Raw genomic sequence first — 19,855 nt, 5'->3', positions numbered from 1 at the left:
TCTGACTGTAAATATTTCTTTTGATGTATGTATTGCACATAAATGTATGGACATGTAAATTCGGTCTTGAGCAGCTTGTATAAAACTTGTGTAAAATTTGTAATAAATTTTAGTTGAATTTCTCTTAATGTAAATTTTGTAATGATGTATATAAATTGTTTTGTCCTTAATGAAATATGAATGGAACTATTTTATTTAATTTGAATGAAATGGATTGCTAGCATTTTGATGATCATTGGATAGTGGATTTGAAATTTGAAAGTTGATAAATGTGTTGAGAAATTGGTTGAGATTGATTGTAAAATTGAAGTAGTTGTGAAAATGAAGAAGTTGTTGAGGAAAATTATTGGAAGTGCTTTCTTTTCAGGTATTTGAAGAACTGTTTTCTCAAAATACAAATGGAACTCTGCCAAAAATTTTATAAAATTTGCGAAAAAATAAAATGGATCAAAAATATTAACTAGTTTTAATTTTAATTAAATGTTTTAATTCCTATTAGAAAATGCTCACCACTTATCAAAAATAAGAAAATTGTTTTAAAATCTCTTGTAGGGTACTTAATGAGTTATCGGTAGGTGAAGTGCGGTAGTTCATTAGGTATTCTACGGGATCATGTTATGCCTTACAGAGGGGTAAGATGTGATAAAAACCCTAACTTAGCAACATAAAACCTTGGTATTTCATCTTGGTGAAGCCCTTGGGAGAAAAAGGAAGTGTAAAGGAAGAACTCTAGCAAGTTTGAAATTCACTCCATTAGAGGTTAGTGACTTAGCTTGCCTTTTCTCTTTCAATTCATGTTGAAGGAGTATGATTGAGTGTAAATTTATAAAGATATTTACTAAAGATCATGTGTATGCCCATCCCACATTTTCGGCAGCCTTGAATGTGGTAAGGTTTTGAGGATTTCATGGAACTAAAATGGTAGTATGGCTGCCCTTAGTATTAGTTTCTTGAGTGGAATAATAAAATGCAAGTTAAATGCATGTTTTGAGATAGTTGAGTTAGGGTTTGGGATGAAATTGAGACTTTGATCATGTAATGGTGAAAGTAGGTTTTAATGGTCAATTAGTGACCATTTGGTTATGTATGAATAAGAAATGAAGTGGTTGGTTTAGTGGGAATTGAAGTTAGAGTGGCTGCCCTTGGTGACCCGCAGGACTGGGTATGAGTTCAGCAGGTTTGGATAGCAATAACTAGAGTTGTAGAGGTTCAATTGGTTCAAGGCTAATTGTACATGAAACTAGACACAAAATGGCACAACTTTGGTGAAGAAACCATGCCCAGAAAACTAAACCAAGTTGACCTAAAGATTGCCCTAATTCGGGTGACCTACATTCTGCATAGGCAAAATGACCAAATGAACAGTATTTATTCATTTGCTCATAACTCAGTCTAGAAAGGTCCAATTGACCTAAAATTTTACCAGAAAATAGCTGAGACATAGACCTACAACTTTTATGAAGAAACCTAATCCAAATTTTGACCATAACATGTTCAAAAGGTGACCTGCAGTCACTGCACAAAATACTATAGATTTGGTTAGTCCAAAAAATCTGGGAAGTTGGCAACCCGGCCAGTCATGGTATTTATGCCATAACTTGAGCTAAAAAACTCCAAATGGAGTGATTCAAAAAAGTAAATGTAACTAGACACAATAAGCAACAACTTTTATGTTGAAAACTTTGCCAAATTCCCACTGTAAAAATGACTAATGGAACGGTAAATGCAAGGCTTGAAATCAGAAAATTTTGAACAACTAACATTAAGCTTAGAAATGGTATTGACAACCAATACCAACAATTTTAGAATGCAAAATGTGGTATGTTGGGAGTATTAAAGCCAATGTACCTATTACCTATGTAAAAGTCAACATTTTTGTTGACTAATGAAATAAATAGTAACACCTAAACTTAAATTTCAAGAATTGCATAAATTATGAGTGTAACATGCCCTAGTACACCTAGCAAGATTGGTTTGGATAGGTTGGCATGCCAATAGGGTTACATTAGCGATCGCATATGGCTTCATGCCATTCTGTGTTTTATGGCCTCACGTGCCATTCTGTGATAAAATAGCCTTTGGCTATGTTGATTGAGTTATTATACTTGGGTTTTATCCCAGATAATTATTACAGCTTATTAATTGTTCTATTGCACACCAGGAGATACAATGTGACCGATGGTGTGATGGTCCAAGGTACTTAGTACCCAGTGCCAGTTTACCCGTTTATCCAGTCCAATCGACTAGTATGGGTTACTCGGGCAATGATAATAAATCTTTCCAAATTTTAATCTAATATTACTGTAATAAATGCCAGAAATTAAGTCTACCTAAAATGTAAACATACATTCTGCATATTTATGTTATTTTAGTTATTTTATTTTATATTGTCACCACTAAGCAGAATTGCTTAGCACGTCGCTTTTGCCACGCGCAGGTACGGGAGACATAACTGGGGAGTCCAGTAGACCTCAAACTGGGTGAGCTTTCAGATCTGCACATAGAGTCCAGAGTCACCTCACATTTGCAGTGCATTGGTAGGACATTAGGCCACTTTTGATATTTTGTATTTTGTAACCTTGTGTAATCAGATCTTTATTTCGTCATGTATATTATAAACTCATGTAATTATGTTTTGATGTAATTATCTATAAATCATGTTTAGTAATAAATTTGAGTATTTCTTATTGAGTTGAGTATGACATGAAATGAATTGAATTTTGAAATATTGAAGTCATTTGAGAAAATGTGGAAATATGTTAGTGGTTGACTGAGATTAAAATTATGATTATATTGGAAGTGTTTATAACAGATTCAGAAGAATTGTTTTTCGAATTTATAGCCGGCACTCTGCCGGATTTTCTATAATATTTGCGGAAAACTCAAATTAATCAAAATTGTAAATAATGAATTAAAAAGGGTAAATTGTAATGGAAAATATTATTTTGTGCTCCGGCACATTGTGTAGCATATCTTGCTCGGCTACACTATAGACGGGTAAGGGGTGTCACATTTAGTGGTATCAGAGCATCGGTTTAGGCGTTTCTGAGCCTAGATAGAGTGCATACCGTTGCATTGCATTTGTAAGTGTTGGGTGACACTGATGCAGATCTATTTATTTTGTTATTTTGATCATGACATGGATCCTACTTCTCAAAGAGTAGTTGATGAAGAGGTGGAGAGTCGTGCTCCACCAAGGGCTGAATCTGGCAGCAGGGGAAAATCTGCTCCACCAGCAGCTGAGGCACCTGCCCAACCTCAGTTTGCATTATTTCAGCAAATGGCCGAATTTTACTGGCAAATGATGGGGGCAATTCCACCACCACAACCACAGCCAGAACCTCCACCAGCACCACAGAAGTCCCATTTAGAGAAACTGCGAAAACATGGGGCTGTGGATTTCTTTGGAGAGAAGGAGGATGACCCTATGACAGCGGAAAACTAGTTGGATAGAATAATCAGAGTGCTAAAATAGCTTCATTGCACCCCCGAGCAAAACCTGGAGGGTGTTGTGTCCCTACTTCGGGATGATGCATACCAATGGTAGGACACAGTAACCAGTGAGGTACAATTGGATCAAATCACCTGGGATTACTTCTAAACGGAGTTCAGGAAGAAATATGTCAGTAAAGTGTATTTAAAAGAAAGAAGAAGAGAATTTATCAGTCTGAGACAAAAGCAACTATCAGTGGTAGAGTATAAGCGAGAATTCGTTATACTGAGTCGGTATGGGAGGGAGATAGTCCCTACAGAGGCAGAGAGGTGCAGAAGGTTCGAAGAAGGGCTCAATGACAATATCAAAGTCATGATAACAGCATTGGAGATCACGAATTTTGCCAAATTAGTAAATGCTGCATTGAAAGTAGAAAGAGTCCGAATAAATGAGCAAAATAGAAGGGAAAGACAGCAGAAGAGGGGTAAAGGTCAGTCCAGTTCATTCTCTGCTCTCGGTAAGAAGAGTAAGGGTCCTCTTGCTCAGGGTTCAGGACAACCACAAGGTCAGGGTCAGTCCCAGGGGCCCAGACCACAGTTCACACCTAGGAGAGACCAGTCCACACCATCAGTGGGCAGCTCTCCAGGGACGGTGTTCAGGGGACCAGCCCCAGCATCTTCTGCCTGTCCATACTACCAGAAGTGTCATAAGGGGGACTGTTGGCAAGTAACTGGTGCATGCTTGCAGTGTGGATCTACAGAACATTAGATCAAAAATTGTCCGAAAAGGACTACTACAATTGCCCCAGCACAAGTTGATAGGCTTGCCCCTGCACCTCAAAGGGGTAGGAAGCTCGGTAAATCTGAGGCAGCTGGTCCATCACTAAGGCCTGCATCTGAGTCAGCTGAGAGGCCAGAGGTCAGAGTACCTGCCAGAGCCTATGCCATAAGAGCTCAGGAGGAGCAAGATGCCCCGGACATCATCAGGGGTACGTTCTCCCTCTACAACACATCTGTGCATGCATTGGTAGATCCAGGATCCACTCATTCATACATCTGCATCAAACTACCCATAGAGAGGGGGGTTTCAGTAGAGGAGAGTGATCAAGATATTCTGGTCACAAATCCACTAGGCCACAGTGTGGTAGTGAAGAAGGTATATAAAGGTTGCCCATTAAGGATTCAGGAGTATGAATTCTTGGCAGACCTAATTGAATTGCCCTTCCATGAGTTTGACATGATTTTGGGAATGGACTGGTTGTCACGTCATCAGGCAATAGGTGATTGCAAATTAAAGAGGATTTCTCTAAAAACTTCTGAGGGCAATGAGATTACTCTTGTGGGTGAAAGGACAGATTTCCTGTAACACCCCTCACCCGTCTACAGTGTAGCCGAGCAAGGCATGCTACACGGCGTGCCGGAGCACCTGATCTTATCTGATTTCATTATAGTTCTAGATTTACTTGTTCAAAAACATTATCTGAGGTTTAGGCTATTTTTACTTTTATCAAAATCTGACTAATTTGGAAAATTCAAAAATTTCAATGATAATCCAGCAGAGTGCTGGCAGTAGTTTGGACTAACAATTCTTCTGAACCTGCCAAAAACAATTTCAATATATACTCAAATTCATAACTCAGAATCAGTCTCAAAATTTTTCATACTCAATCTCAATCATAATCATCATGATCAGATACTTAACTCATATATCAAAATTCTTACATTTTATTATTTTGCATAATTTGCCAACTAAGTTCATAAATTTATCAAGTACAGAATATACAAATAAAATTACAGTTACTAATTCACATTACAATAATAGCAGTAATTATAATGTACAGATTATAAAACATGCTTAAAATGACCCCTATCTACATGCATTGCTGAGGAGGTGACAACCTTCATTTCTTCTGACACTTCTGCAGATCTGGACTCCAAAAATCTCAGTTGTGATCTCTGGTTTTACCTTGATACTGCGCGAGGAAGCAATTCCATCGCGCTAAGCATTTCTGCTTAGTGGTGCAATTGTATAACAAGAAATAATATATACAAATAAAGAAAGAAATAAATCATAATTCAGATACTCGAGAATCAATTTAATTTGGTATGGTATTTCTAGTATCAATGATCTCATATACTAGTTTGTTCCTCTTTGGAAGTGCTTAGTTTATAACTTTTCAGTAATACTACCAGTATACAAATTATTCTAACTGTATTGTATTTCAAGTCTCTACGATTCTGCAATTTATATTTTTGTTATGTTGCTTTTGCTAATTTCTTTTACTCATTCATTCAATACATAATTTAATTGTACTAAAATTTTGATTATACTTAACTTAACTTAGCTTCCTGAATTGAATAATGTTTTAAATGACTGCCCATATAGCCTATACACTGACCAGACTGGATAAACGGATATACTAGCACTGGGTACCTAGTACCTCGGGCCGTCACACCATCGGTCACAAAGTATCTCCCGGTGTGCAAACAGTGTGGCTAAAAAGCCATATAATCAATCAGGCATTAAGCCGAGTATAATAACACAAACTGTATAGCCATAGGCTATTAAAATCATAGTATGGCATAATAAGCCATAAAACACAGTATGACGTAAAGTCATTTGCAGAACAGCTGTCAGAATCCTATTGGCATGCCAACCCATCCAAACTAGTCAACTAGGCAAATTAGGGCATATTACAAGATTAAATATTTATTTCTTTATTTTCAGGGTTTACTGGTCATTACACAATTCACTGGTCAATGAAAATATTGACCTTTTTATACATCATGGATAAGTTGATTCTAGTATCAACATGTCACAATTTGCATTTCAATATGCTGCCAATATAGTGCAATTTACCATTTTTACAAGTTGGCATTTATTGCCAAATCACTTCAAGCATCATTTTATATAATTACCAATTTTCAATTTTAGTGAGCTAGATTGATCTAGCATAAAGTCCTATTTTCCTTGGTTTTTAGCTTTTGGTCAAAGAAGCAAAATTGTAGCTCTATGTCTTATTGCTCGCGGTGCAAAATTTCAGGTCATTCCGAGTTGTATAGACCAAGATATGGTCAATTTACTAAAACTGGACAGATTGCACCTTTAGTGCAAAATTTGGTCAATTTCTCAATTTTTGTGTGCTAGATTTTTCTAGCTTAAAGTTCTATTTCTCTTGGTACTATTCCCTTCAACTCATTTCATTAGTCAACCTATAATGTTGACCCTTGATGCACTCTACGTGAGTCAATTCTAATGTTACCAATATGTCACATTTTATAGCCCTTTAGTATTGGTATATGTTACCAATTTCATTTCCAAGTGTATTGCATTTTATTGCAATTTACCAGATTTTGGTGTACTATTTTGACCTAGCCGGACGACCTAGTTCCCTTGGTTTTTGGGTTTCGGTCCAAACTACAAACTTGTAGGTCTATGTCTTATGGAACGCGGGGCAAAATTTCAGGTCATTCTGAGTTATTTAGACCAAGTTATGGTCATTTTACTATTATTGGTCAAAATGTATCAAAATTGGTCACTTTAGGTCATTTTAGGTTCGGCCAGTTTTTGGACCCGAATTTGTGAAAGCTTTTTGACTTGCTTATGGTCATTTCTGCGCTTGGGTGTCTTCATAAGACTTGTAGATATAGGTCTTAACTATTCATGGTCAAAATTTCAGGTCAATTGGACCTGTTTTGAGTTAGTTATGGCCTAAACACTAACTGCTGCCCAAATGGTCAGTTTTCAGGCCTTAAATGCACTAATCCGGATTTGGTCACTTTTTAAGGTCAGCTTCTAGGCAGAATTTTGGCAACCTTTCTACATGAAAGTTGGCCTATTTGGTGTCTAGTTTCACCCCATATTGGCGTCATACCAATTGGGTTCATAGTTTGGCACTTATGGCCTCATTTAGGTGCTGCCTTCAATACACAACCTGCACAAAGCTCATACACTCCCAATTTAATGTTCCTTCTCCTCCTCATTACTACAATATTCAATCAACAACACTTCCATACATATATTGTACACAATCCCAGCAAAAATTCTGGGCAGAATACTCAAGTGCACAAGGCACACTATACACCATTAAACTTCAATATTTACATCCACCCAAATTCCACATACTTCAATGTTAATATTACACATATACTTCAACGTCACTTACACCTGCTGCCCACAAATTGACATTCACATATATCATTAATAACCATATATTCACATACAATTTCATGCTATTAGGGGCTGCCAAACATGGCAGTTTGCTCAAAGGCTTCAAGGTTCCATTTCACACTTTTAATCTAAACACTACATGTACCTACTTGTGCACAAACTTACTACAACTTTCATTTGGACAATTCAACCTTCATTTTCATTCATTAGAAGTAGAAATAACTCAAGCTCAACAAGGGTTCATGGCTGCCCAAAATGAAGCAACATCACAAATCTCCAATAATTGTTTCAAACCATAATTTAAATTTCTCAATTTCAATCAATTCAAGTCCTATCACTTCCCATATATATACCCATATCAAACATCATCTTTAAACTCATCTACATCATTTAAACACATCAAAATCCCATGAATGTCTTGGCTGCCAAAATGAAGGGCTCACCAAATATACATTAATTTACTCAATTTCTTCACAAATCAACTCACCCAAAGCTCAAAACAAGATCTAATGAAAGAAAATGGGGAGATTAAGCACTAACCTCATCTTGGGCTTCATTAAACTTCACCAAACTCCTCTTTCTTACTTCCTACATGCTGCCCATGATGTGTAGAACAAGTTTAATGAAGGACTCTTGAAGAAATGATGGCTTGATTAATGGTGCATGAAGGCTTGTATATGGGCATCCATGGATGAAGCTTGGAGAACTTGAATTCGGCCATGGGTGTTTGGATAAAGAAATGGAAGGCTTTTGGGTCATGAATTCTGTCCACTTAAGTATTTATACCCTCCACTAATGTAGATTAATGAATATAATATTTACCACTCATTTTAGGTTAATATTAGAATAATTAAACTTATGGTTATTTTAATCATGTCCCCATAATTTCTTTTAATTACATTATGTATAAAACTTCTTATTTTCATGACATTTTCAAATTTTAATACTACTTATTTTTCATGGATATTTAGGTCAAAGATCAACTCTAGGTGTCAATTGACCAAAGTGCCCCTCTTCGTTTCAAGTTCGGACTTTTTCGGTAACACCGATTTACTCCCTGTACCGCCGATTTCTTTAATTTTTATTTTTCGTTTATACTAACTTTCTAATTTTTCTTTGACATTTTCTAAGTGTAATATCATTTATTTTTAATGGAGATTGAGGTCAAAAGGCAACACTATGTGTCAAATGACCAAAATACCCCACTTCGGGTTATATTCCCAATTTTTCGGTAATACCGATTTTTGTTTGTTTCTCGATTTTTCATTTTTCTTTGTACTAATTTATTAAGTTTTCTTTAATAATTCTAGTGTCAATTATATTTCAATATACCTTTACTTACGTCCCGAAATTAAATTCCGAGGGTTCCCTGCGGTCCTGGGGTCGGCAACGGCCTTCCAGTCTGATCACCCATCATTTGCGGTCTTGACTCGTTTAACTTAGTTTCATTTTCTCTCTTTCATTTTTCTTTAATTTTTCTTGTATTTTCTTTTTATTTATTTCATCATTATATTTCTGTTCACTATCACCGAAGTGTAGTTCCAGACATCCTAACTTTCCTGGACTGTTATTTGACTACTGGAGCAATAGAATGTACAGAATACGTACAGTGGGGATGTTACAACTCTTCCCCTCTAAATAAAAATTTCATCCTCGAAATTTACCTGATGTGAAGAGCTGGGGGAACTGTTGTCTCATTGTCTTCTCGCTCTCCCATGTTGCCTCTTCCGTGTTGTGGTGTCTCCATAGGATTTTCACTAGTGGAATTGTCTTATTTCTGAGCTCTTTTGCCTCTCGTGCCAAGATTTTAATTGGTTCTTCTTCATATGTCAGATCAGGTTGTACCACAATTTCTTCTTCTGAGATGACATGTGAAGGATCTGATCTGTATCTTCTGAGCATCGAGACATGGAACACATTATGTATCTTGTCCAGCTCAGGTGGTAAGGCTAATCTGTAGGCTACTGGTCCCACACGTTCAATAACTTCATATGGGCCAATAAACCTAGGGCTTAATTTTCCTTTTTTCCCAAATCTCAACACTTTCTTCCACGGTGATACTCTGAGAAATACTTTCTCGCCAACTTCATATTCAATGTCCTTTCTTTTCAAGTCAGCATAAGATTTCTGTCGGTCTGAGGCAACTTTCAAATTGGCCTTTATTAGTTTCACCTTTTCCTCTGTCTGTTTTATCAGGTCTGGCCCCACTAGCTTATCTTCACCCAACTCAGTCCAACATATAGGTGTTATGTATTTTCTCCCATACAGTGCTTCATAGGGTGTGTAACACCCTCCCGGTAGCAACTCCGTACATTCTATTGTTCCCGTGACCGGTGTCGGTCCGGACAGTTAGAACGTTCGGAAAAATATTTAAATTAAAGTGAGGGACTATAATTAACTCAAATATTAATAAGAAAAATTTAGTAAAAATTTTAGAAATAAAATACAACCAAGTTAAATGAGCCGGTGCCCAAGCGATGGGTAACCCAGAGGGATGTTGCGGTTCTCGTAAATAGGAGCCCTAGACCCGGGTAAAAATTCATAAAATAATTTTTGGGACTCCAGAGAAGGGTCATTGAGGTTCCTATGGCATTAGAATGCCAAGAAAATATTTAGAAAAATTTTTCAATCGGTACAGACAATTTTGACCCGTTAAGCCAAACGGAGGGCATTTTGGTCATTTTCGCCTTCAGAGGTGATTTTTGGCCGACTTGTCCAGTTAAGTAAATAATTAATATGACATAAAATATGAATAAATATTACTAAAAATTAAATTGACATTGAGTAGTGATGAAAAGAAAAAAAAAATAAAAAAAAGGCTCATTTATGACATAATGTGATGTCATTTAAAAAGCTACCACCAATCATATTTAAACAAACATTTAACTAACTAATAAAAAGAGCTAAATATGACCAAAAAGATTAAAAAAAAGCAGCTGCCTTCTTCTTCCCTAAAACTAGCCGAAACCTAGCCCTTGCCCAAACCTCCATTAACACTTCAAAAAAGCTTCATTTCTCCCTTTGTTTCATAACAAAACCCTAAACCCCTTTCATTAAAACTTGTCCACTCATCTTGGGAAAGTGTTTGGCAGCCTAGAAAAGGAAAGAAAGTGAAGTTTGAGCTTAGAAAATTCTGCCCTACAAGAGGTTAGTGCACCTATCTACTTAAAACCCTTATTTTCCATGTTAGGGACTTGAAATCAACATGAATTTGTGAATTAAATGAACCAAATTTGTGTGTATGCCTACCATGAATTTCGGTAGCCCTAAGGAAGGAACAATGATGGAGTGTTTTGATGGACTTAAAGTGGATTAAAGATCATGTTTAAAGCATGTATGCATATGGTTAGTGAATGAGTTAGTATTTAAGGTATGTTGTGAAAATTTATAATGGAAACTAGGGTTTTGAGAGTAAAATGTGTACTTGGCTTATGAAATTGTTAAATAACATTCTAATGGTCAATTAGTGACCATTTGAGGAAATTTGACCATAATTTGGACTGAAATATAGCATGGCAAAGTGAATGAGTATGCTGCCCAGTGAGTGCAGCAGGGTGGCTGTGATTCCAGCCCACTTGGACTGCCATATCTTTGGCTGTGTTGGTTCAATTGGTGTTTGGCCAATTGGACATGAAACTAGACTTATAATGGCACATTTTTGCTGAAGAAACCATGCCCAAAAGACCAAAGCAAGAGGACCAAAAGTTGGCCCTAATCCGGGTACCCTGAAAGCCAATTCTGCAGAATGACCAAATAAACAGTAACTGTTCATTTGGCCATAACTCACTGTAGATATGGTCAATTGGCCTGAAATTTTTACAGCAACAAGTTAAGACATAGACAAACAACTTTCAGGAAGAAACCTACCCCAAATTATGACCAGAACCCATCCAACAAGGCAGTGGAAGTCACTGTTCATGGTACTATAGATTTGGTAAATTCTGCAGAATTGAAATCCGGCCAGCTGTGGTTTTTGAACCATTTCTGGAGCTACAAAACTCCAAATGGAGTGATTCAAAAAAGGAAATTCAACTAGACAAAATAAGGAACAACTTTCATGTTTACTATTTCCTCAAATTCCCACTGAAACAGTACTTAATGGAACAGTAAAGTTAGACTTTAAAAACTAAAAATTCTGCTCTCTTGGTTTTAAGTTTAGAAATGGTATGGGTGCTCAATTCCAACAAGTTTTAAATGTAAAATGTGGTACATTGGGAGTGTTAAAACCAATGTACCTATTTTCTATCCAAAAGTCAACATTTTTGTTGACCAATAAGGTGAATAGTGACACCAAAAACTTGAAATTCAAAAATTGAAGAATTCAAAAGTATCAAATGCCCTAGTATACCTAACAAGATTGGTTTGGATAGTTTGGCATGCCAATAGGGTTCAGTTAGCAGTACTGCACATGGCATTATGCCATTCTGTGATTTTATGGCTTTTAGCCATTTTGATATTATGTTGAGACTTGGCCTCGTGCCTAATACTATTCTGACTTGTTAGGCATTACATTTACACCAGGAGATGCATATGTGACCGATGGTGTGACGGCCCGAGGTACTAGATACCTAGTGCCAGTTTACCCGTTTATCCAGTCCAATCGTCTAGTATAGGTTACTTGGGCAACCAAATGAATGAAAATGGACAAAGTTAAAGAAATAAATGAATATAACAGATACAAAACAAATAAGACATATACGTATTTATTTTCTGCTACTTCTTTTTTTTATTATTGCACCACTAAGCATTATTGCTTAGCGCGTTGCTTTTGCCACGCGTAGGTTTTGGAGATACAGATCGTGAGCCCAGTAGACCGCAGACTGGGTGAGTCCATCCTGCAGCTCTGCACAGTGTCCGGGTCACCTCAACTTCTACAGTGCATTGGTAGGACACTAGGTGTCATTTTGGTATTTTGTAATTAAATTTTCATTTTCTCATATGTAGTTGAACTTATGAAATGTATTTTGATGATCATGTAAATAATGAGAATTGTGTTTATGAATGGAAAAGAGAATGTTTATTTGTGATTTATACTTGATTATTACATGAGATGAATGATTGAGAAATGAAATTGAAAAAGGCTGAGATTTTGATATTGGAGTTTGAGAGTGATGAGATATGAATATTGGAAGTATTTTTAACAGGTTCCGAAGAACTGTTTTCTCCATTTTTAGCCGGTACTCCGCCGGATTTTCTATAAAATTTTCGGAACCTCAAATAAATTATAATTTCAATAAATGACTCAAATATATTATATTTCACAAGTTATATTCAAAAGCATGATAAAAATTAATTAAGGTATATTAGAGTGTGCCGGTACATCGTGTGACATTGCTTACTCGGGTATACTGTACACGGGTAAGGGGCGTCACAGGGTGCCATTTGTATGCTAGCTTAACAGCTATTATTGTATGCAAATTCTATCAGTGGAAGGTATCTGTCCCAACTTCCCTCAAACTCAATAACACAACTTCTCAGCATATCCTCGAGGACCTATCACACATATTCAGTTATTACTATCATTATTATCAGTTTATTGTTTGCAATAACTCAGTGAGTTTCAAAATTTACCTGGATTATTCTTTCTGACTGTCCATCCGTCTGAGGATGAAAAGCCGTACTAAAATGGAGTTGTGTGCCCAAGGATTCTTGTAATTTCTTCCAAAATCTAGATGTAAACCTCGAGTCTCTATCAGATATAATGGAAAGTGGAATTCCATGTAGTCTAACTATCTCACTGATGTACAATTCTGCTAGCTTTTCCAGTGAGTAATCAGTTCTGATTAGCAGAAAATGTGCTGATTTGGTCAACCTATCCACAATCACCCATACTGCTTCATGCTTCTTCTGAGTGAGAGGCAAACCACTGACAAAGTCCATAGTGACTTGGTCCCATTTCCATTAATGTATGTTTATGGGCTGTAACAAACCTGATGGAACTTGATGTTCTGCTTTGACTTGCTGACATGTCAAGCATCTAGTTACATAGTCAACTATGTCCTTCTTCATACCTGGCCACGATGTCGGAGTTTAGTCATGGTACATTTTTGTACTTCCTGGGTGCATAGCATACACACTGTTATGTGCTTCTTTTAGAATACTGGTTTTCAACTCTTTATCATCTGGTACACATACTCTTTCTTTATAGTACAGGCACTCATTTTCTTTCACTTCATATTCAGTTTCCTTCCCCTCAATGATTTTGCCCATAACAGCCATTAATTTCCCATCTGTCTTCTGCCCATCCTATATCTGTTGTAACAGATTTGGCTTCACTTGCAACTCAGCCAAACTAACTCCATCAATGAAAGGTATCTATTCTTGCTTTCGGAGAGAGCATCAATACAATTTCTAAATGTTTTCTCAAATACCTACATCATTCCTTTCTGTCGAAAATATTTAAATACTGATAAGACTCCATATCGATGTCCAGATATCTTCATCCTCAAGGTGTTCTTTCTAATTTATAGCAATACTGAATTTTCTAAGCTCATAGCAATTTTTGTGGTAATGGTAGTCCACATTAGGGTAACCGAGTCACTTACTCTAGCTACCTTAGAAGTGTAGTCTTTCGATAGGCTAGTTCTGAAGTTTTAAATTTTTTACTAGAATTTTCACATTTATTTCCCATAATAGTACTCTATTCGGGCTTAACTATATCAAACTATAGATTACTTACAAATATTCTTAGTTTATTTTACCACGAGGAAGCACGTAGCTTTACATAATAATCCCATGTCGATACTGTAATCTGCAGCTTACAATACAAACATCGAGAACATTATATAGTCACTACATTATAACCTCATGAACTAGGTTTTCTACTTCTTTTTCTATTGCCCTCTGCAACTCTAAGTCAATATCTTAACTTTGAAGAATCAAAAGTAAACAGAACTGCATAGAGTCACCTCGACTCTTATGAATGCAATGCATGTATGCACACTAGTTCTTTCTACTTATCTTTGCCTAGGAACGCCTAAACCATGCTCTAATACCACTAAATGTAACACCCCTCACCCGTCTACAATGTAGCCGAGCAAGGCGTGCTACACGGCGTGCCGGAGCACCTGATCTTATCTGATTTCATTATAGTTCTAGATTTACTTGTTCAAAAACTTTATCTGAGGTTTAGGCTATTTTTACTTTTATCAAAATCTGACTAATTTGGAAAATTCAAAATTTTCAATGATAATCCAGCAGAGTGCTGGCAGTAGTTTGGACTAACAATTCTTCTGAACCTGCCAAAAACAATTTCAATATATACTCAAATTCATAACTCAGAATCAGTCTCAAAATTTTTCATACTCTATCTCAATCATAATCATCATGATCAGATACTTAACTCATATATCAAAATTCTTACATTTTATTATTTTGCATAATTTGCCAACTAAGTACATAAATTTATCAAGTACAGAATATACAAATAAAATTACAGTTACTAATTCACATTACAATAATAGCAGTAATTATAATGTACAGATTATAAAACATGCTTAAAATGAGCCCTATCTACATGCATTGCTGAGGAGGTGACAACCTTCAATTCTTCTGACACTTCTGCAGATCTGGACTCCAAAAATCTCGATTGTGATCTCTGGTTTTACCTTCAAGATTACTGCGAGGAAGCAATTCCATCGCGCTAAGCATTTCTGCTTAGTGGTGCAATTGTATAACAAGAAATAATATATACAAATAAAGAAAGAAATAAATCATAATTCGGATACTCGAGAATCAATTTAATTTGGTATGGTATTTCTAGTATCAACGATCTCATATACTAGTTTGTTCCTCTTTGGAAGTGCTTAGTTTATAACTTTTCGGTAATACTACCAGTATACAAATTATTCTAACTGTATTGTATTTCAAGTCTCTACGATTCTGCAATTTATATTTTTGTTATGTTGCTTTTGCTAATTTCTTTTACTCATTCATTCAATACATAATTTAATTGTACTAAAATTTTGATTATACTTAACTTAACTTAGCTTCCTGAATTGAATAATGTTTTAAATGACTGCCCATATAGCCTATACACCACGGCATCGATAAACGGATATACTAGCACTGGGTACCTAGTACCTCGGGCCGTCACACCATCGGTCACAAAGTATCTCCCGGTGTGCAAACAGTGTGGCTAAAAAGCCATATAATCAATCAGGCATTAAGCCGAGTATAATAACACAAACTGTATAGCCATAGGCTATTAAAATCATAGTATGGCATAATAAGCCATAAAACACAGTATGACGTAAAGTCATTTGCAGAACAGCTGTCAGAATCCTATTGGCATGCCAACCCATCCAAACTAGTCAACTAGGCAAATTAGGGCATATTACAAGATTAAATATTTATTTCTTTATTTTCAGGGTTTACTGGTCAATACACAATTCACTGGTCAATGAAAATATTGACCTTTTTATACATCATGGATAAGTTGATTCTAGTATCAACATGTCACAATTTGCATTTCAATATGCTGCCAATATAGTGCAATTTACCATTTTTACAAGTTGGCATTTATTGCCAAATCACTTCAAGCATCATTTTATATAATTACCAATTTTCAATTTTAGTGAGCTAGATTGATCTAGCATAAAGTCCTATTTTCCTTGGTTTTTAGCTTTTGGTCAAAGAAGAAAAATTGTAGCTCTATGTCTTATTGCTCGCGGTGCAAAATTTCAGGTCATTCCGAGTTGTATAGACCAAGATATGGTCAATTTACTAAAACTGGACAGATTGCACCTTTAGTGCAAAATTTGGTCAATTTCTCAATTTTTGTGTGCTAGATTTTTCTAGCTTAAAGTCCTATTTCTCTTGGTACTATTCCCTTCAACTCATTTCATTAGTCAACCTATAATGTTGACCCTTGATGCACTCTACGTGAGTCAATTCTAATGTTACCAATATGTCACATTTTATAGCCCTTTAGTATTGGTATATGTTACCAATTTCATTTCCAAGTGTATTGCATTTTATTGCAATTTACCGGATTTCAGTGTACTATTTTGACCTAGCCAGACGACCTAGTTCCCTTGGTTTTTGGGTTTCGGTCCAAACTATAAACTTGTAGGTCTATGTCTTATGGAACGCGGGGCAAAATTTCAGGTCATTCTGAGTTATTAGACCAAATTATGGTCATTTTACTATTACTGGTCAAAATGTATCAAAATTGATCACTTTAGGTCATTTTAGGTTCGGCCAGTTTTTGGACCCGAACTTGTGAAAGCTTTTTGACTTGCTTATGGTCATTTCTGCGCTTGGGTGTCTTCATAAGACTTGTAGATATAGGTCTTAGCTATTCATGGTCAAAATTTCAGGTCAATTGGACCTTTTTTGAGTTAGTTATGGCCTAAACACTAACTGCTGCCCAAATGGTCAGTTTTCAGGCCTTAAATGCACTAATCCGGATTTGGTCACTTTTTAAGGTCAGCTTCTAGGCAGAATTTTGGCAACCTTTCTACATGAAAGTTGGCCTATTTGGTGTCTAGTTTCACCCCATATTGGCGTCATACCAATTGGGTTCATATTTTGGCACTTATGGCCTCATTTAGGTGCTGCCTTCAATACACAACCTGCACAAAGCTCATACACTCCCAATTTAATGTTCCTTCTCCTCCTCATTACTACAATATTCAATCTACAACACTTCCATACATATATTGTACACAATCCCAGCAAAAATTCTAGGCTAAATACTCAAGTGCACAAGGCACACAATACACCATTAAACTTCAATATTTACATCCACCCAAATTCCACATACTTCAATGTTAATATTACACATATACTTCAACATCACTTACACCTGCTGCCCACAAATTGACATTCACATATATCATTAATAACCATATATTCACACACAATTTCATGCTATTAGGGGCTGCCAAACATGGCAGTTTGCTCAAAGGCTTCAAGGTTCCATTTCACACCTTTAATCTAAACACTACATGTACCTACTTGTGCACAAACTTACTACAACTTTCATTTGGACAATTCAACCTTCATTTTCATTCATTAGAAGTAAAAATAACTCAAGCTCAACAAGGGTTCATGGCTGCCCAAAATGAAGCAACATCACAAATCTCCAATAATTGTTTCAAACCATAATTTAAATTTCTCAATTTCAATCAATTCAAGTCCTATCACTTCCCATATATATACCCATATCAAACATCATCTTTAAACTCATCTACATCATTTAAAAACATCAAAATCCCATGAATGTCTTGGCTGCCAAAATGAAGGGCTCACCAAATATACATTAATTTACTCAATTTCTTCACAAATCAACTCACCCAAAGCTCAAAACAAGATCTAATGAAAGAAAATGGGGAGATTAAGCACTAACCTCATCTTGGGCTTGATTAAACTTCACCAAACTCCTCTTTCTTGCTTCCTACATGCTGCCCATGATGTGTAGAACAAGTTTAATGAAGGACTCTTGAAGAAATGATGGCTTGATTAATGGTGCATGAAGGCTTGTATATGGGCATCCATGGATGAAGCTTGGAGAACTTGAATTCGGCCATGGGTGTTTGGATAAAGAAATGGAAGGCTTTTGGGTCATGAATTCTGTCCACTTAAGTATTTATACCCTCCACTAATGTAGATTAATGAATATAATATTTACCACTCACTTTAGGTTAATATTAGAATAATTAAACTTATGGTTATTTTAATCATGTCCCCATAATTTCTTTTAATTACATTATGTATAAAACTTCTTATTTTCATGACATTTTCAAATTTTAATACTACTTATTTTTCATGGATATTTAGGTCAAAGATCAACTCTAGGTGTCAATTGACCAAAATGCCCCTCTTCGTGTCAAGTTCGGACTTTTTCGGTAACACCGATTTACTCCCTGTACCGCCGATTTCTTTAATTTTTATTTTTCGTTTATACTAACTTTCTAATTTTTCTTTGACATTTTCTAAGTGTAATATCATTTATTTTTAATGGAGATTGAGGTCAAAAGGCAACACTATGTGTCAAATGACCAAAATACCCCACTTCGGGTTATATTCCCGATTTTTCAGTATCTGGATTTTTGTCTGTTTCTCGATTTTTCATTTTTCTTTGTACTAATTTATTAATTTTTCTTTAATAATTCTAGTGTCAATTATATTTCAATATACCTTTACTTACATCCCGAAATTAAATTTCGAGGGTTCCCTGCGGTCCTGGGGTCGGCAACGGCCTTCCCAGTGCGGTCACCCATCGCTGCGGTGCCGGCTCGTTTAACTTAGTTTCATTTTCTCTCTTTCATTTTTCTTTAATTTTTCTTGTATTTTCTTTTTATTTATTTCATCATTATATGTCTGTTCACTATCACCGAAGTGTAGTTCCAGACATCCTAACTTTCCTGGACTGTTATTTAACTACTGGAGCAATAGAATGTACAGAACACGTACAGTGGGGATGTTACATTTCCTGTCTAATGTTATCTCAGCCACAATTGCAAGAAGATTAATGAGAAAAGGCTGTGAAGCTTACCTGGCACACGTGGTTGATACTAGGCAGGCTACACCGAATTTGTGTGATATACCCATAGTAAGAGACTTCCCATATGTATTTCTTGAAGAATTGCCTGGTTTACCACCAGAAAGGGAAGTCAAATTTGCTATTAAGGTAATGACGGGTACAGCACCAATTTCTATTGCTCCTTATAGGATGACAGCCATTGAATTGAGAGAGTAGAAAATTCAGTTACAAGAGTTGCTTGATAAGGGGTTCATACGACCCAGTGTGTCACCATGGGGAGCTCCGGTGCTGTTTGTGAAGAAGAAGGATGGAACCTTGAGATTGTGTATTGATTACCGGTAGTTGAATAAAGTAACTGTGAAGAATAAATATCCGTTGCCCAGAACTGACGATCTGTTTGATTAGTTAAAGGGAGCCGGTGTATTTTCAAAAATTGATCTCAAATCAGGGTATCATCAGTTGAGGGTAAGGGATGTAGATGTGTCAAAAACTGCATTCAGAACCTAGTATGGACATTATGAATTCTTAGTGATGTTGTTTGGGTTAACAAATACACCAGCAGCGTTTATGGACCTTATGAACCGTATCTTCCATCCATACTTAGATCGGTTTGTAGTGGTCTTTATTGATGATATTCTGGTGTATTCCAAGACCAGGGAAGAACATGATAAAAATTTGAGGATTACTCTGCAAACCCTGCGAGAAAAGAAGCTGTATGCTAAGCTGTCCAAGTGTGACTTTCGGATGAGTGAAATCTCTTTCCT

The sequence above is a fragment of the Hevea brasiliensis genome, chromosome 5, assembly GCF_030052815.1.
Source record: "Hevea brasiliensis isolate MT/VB/25A 57/8 chromosome 5, ASM3005281v1, whole genome shotgun sequence".
Taxonomy (NCBI): Eukaryota; Viridiplantae; Streptophyta; class Magnoliopsida; order Malpighiales; family Euphorbiaceae; genus Hevea; species Hevea brasiliensis.
The sequence above is the reverse complement of the archived record's forward strand: the minus strand, read 5'-3'. Positions refer to the sequence as shown.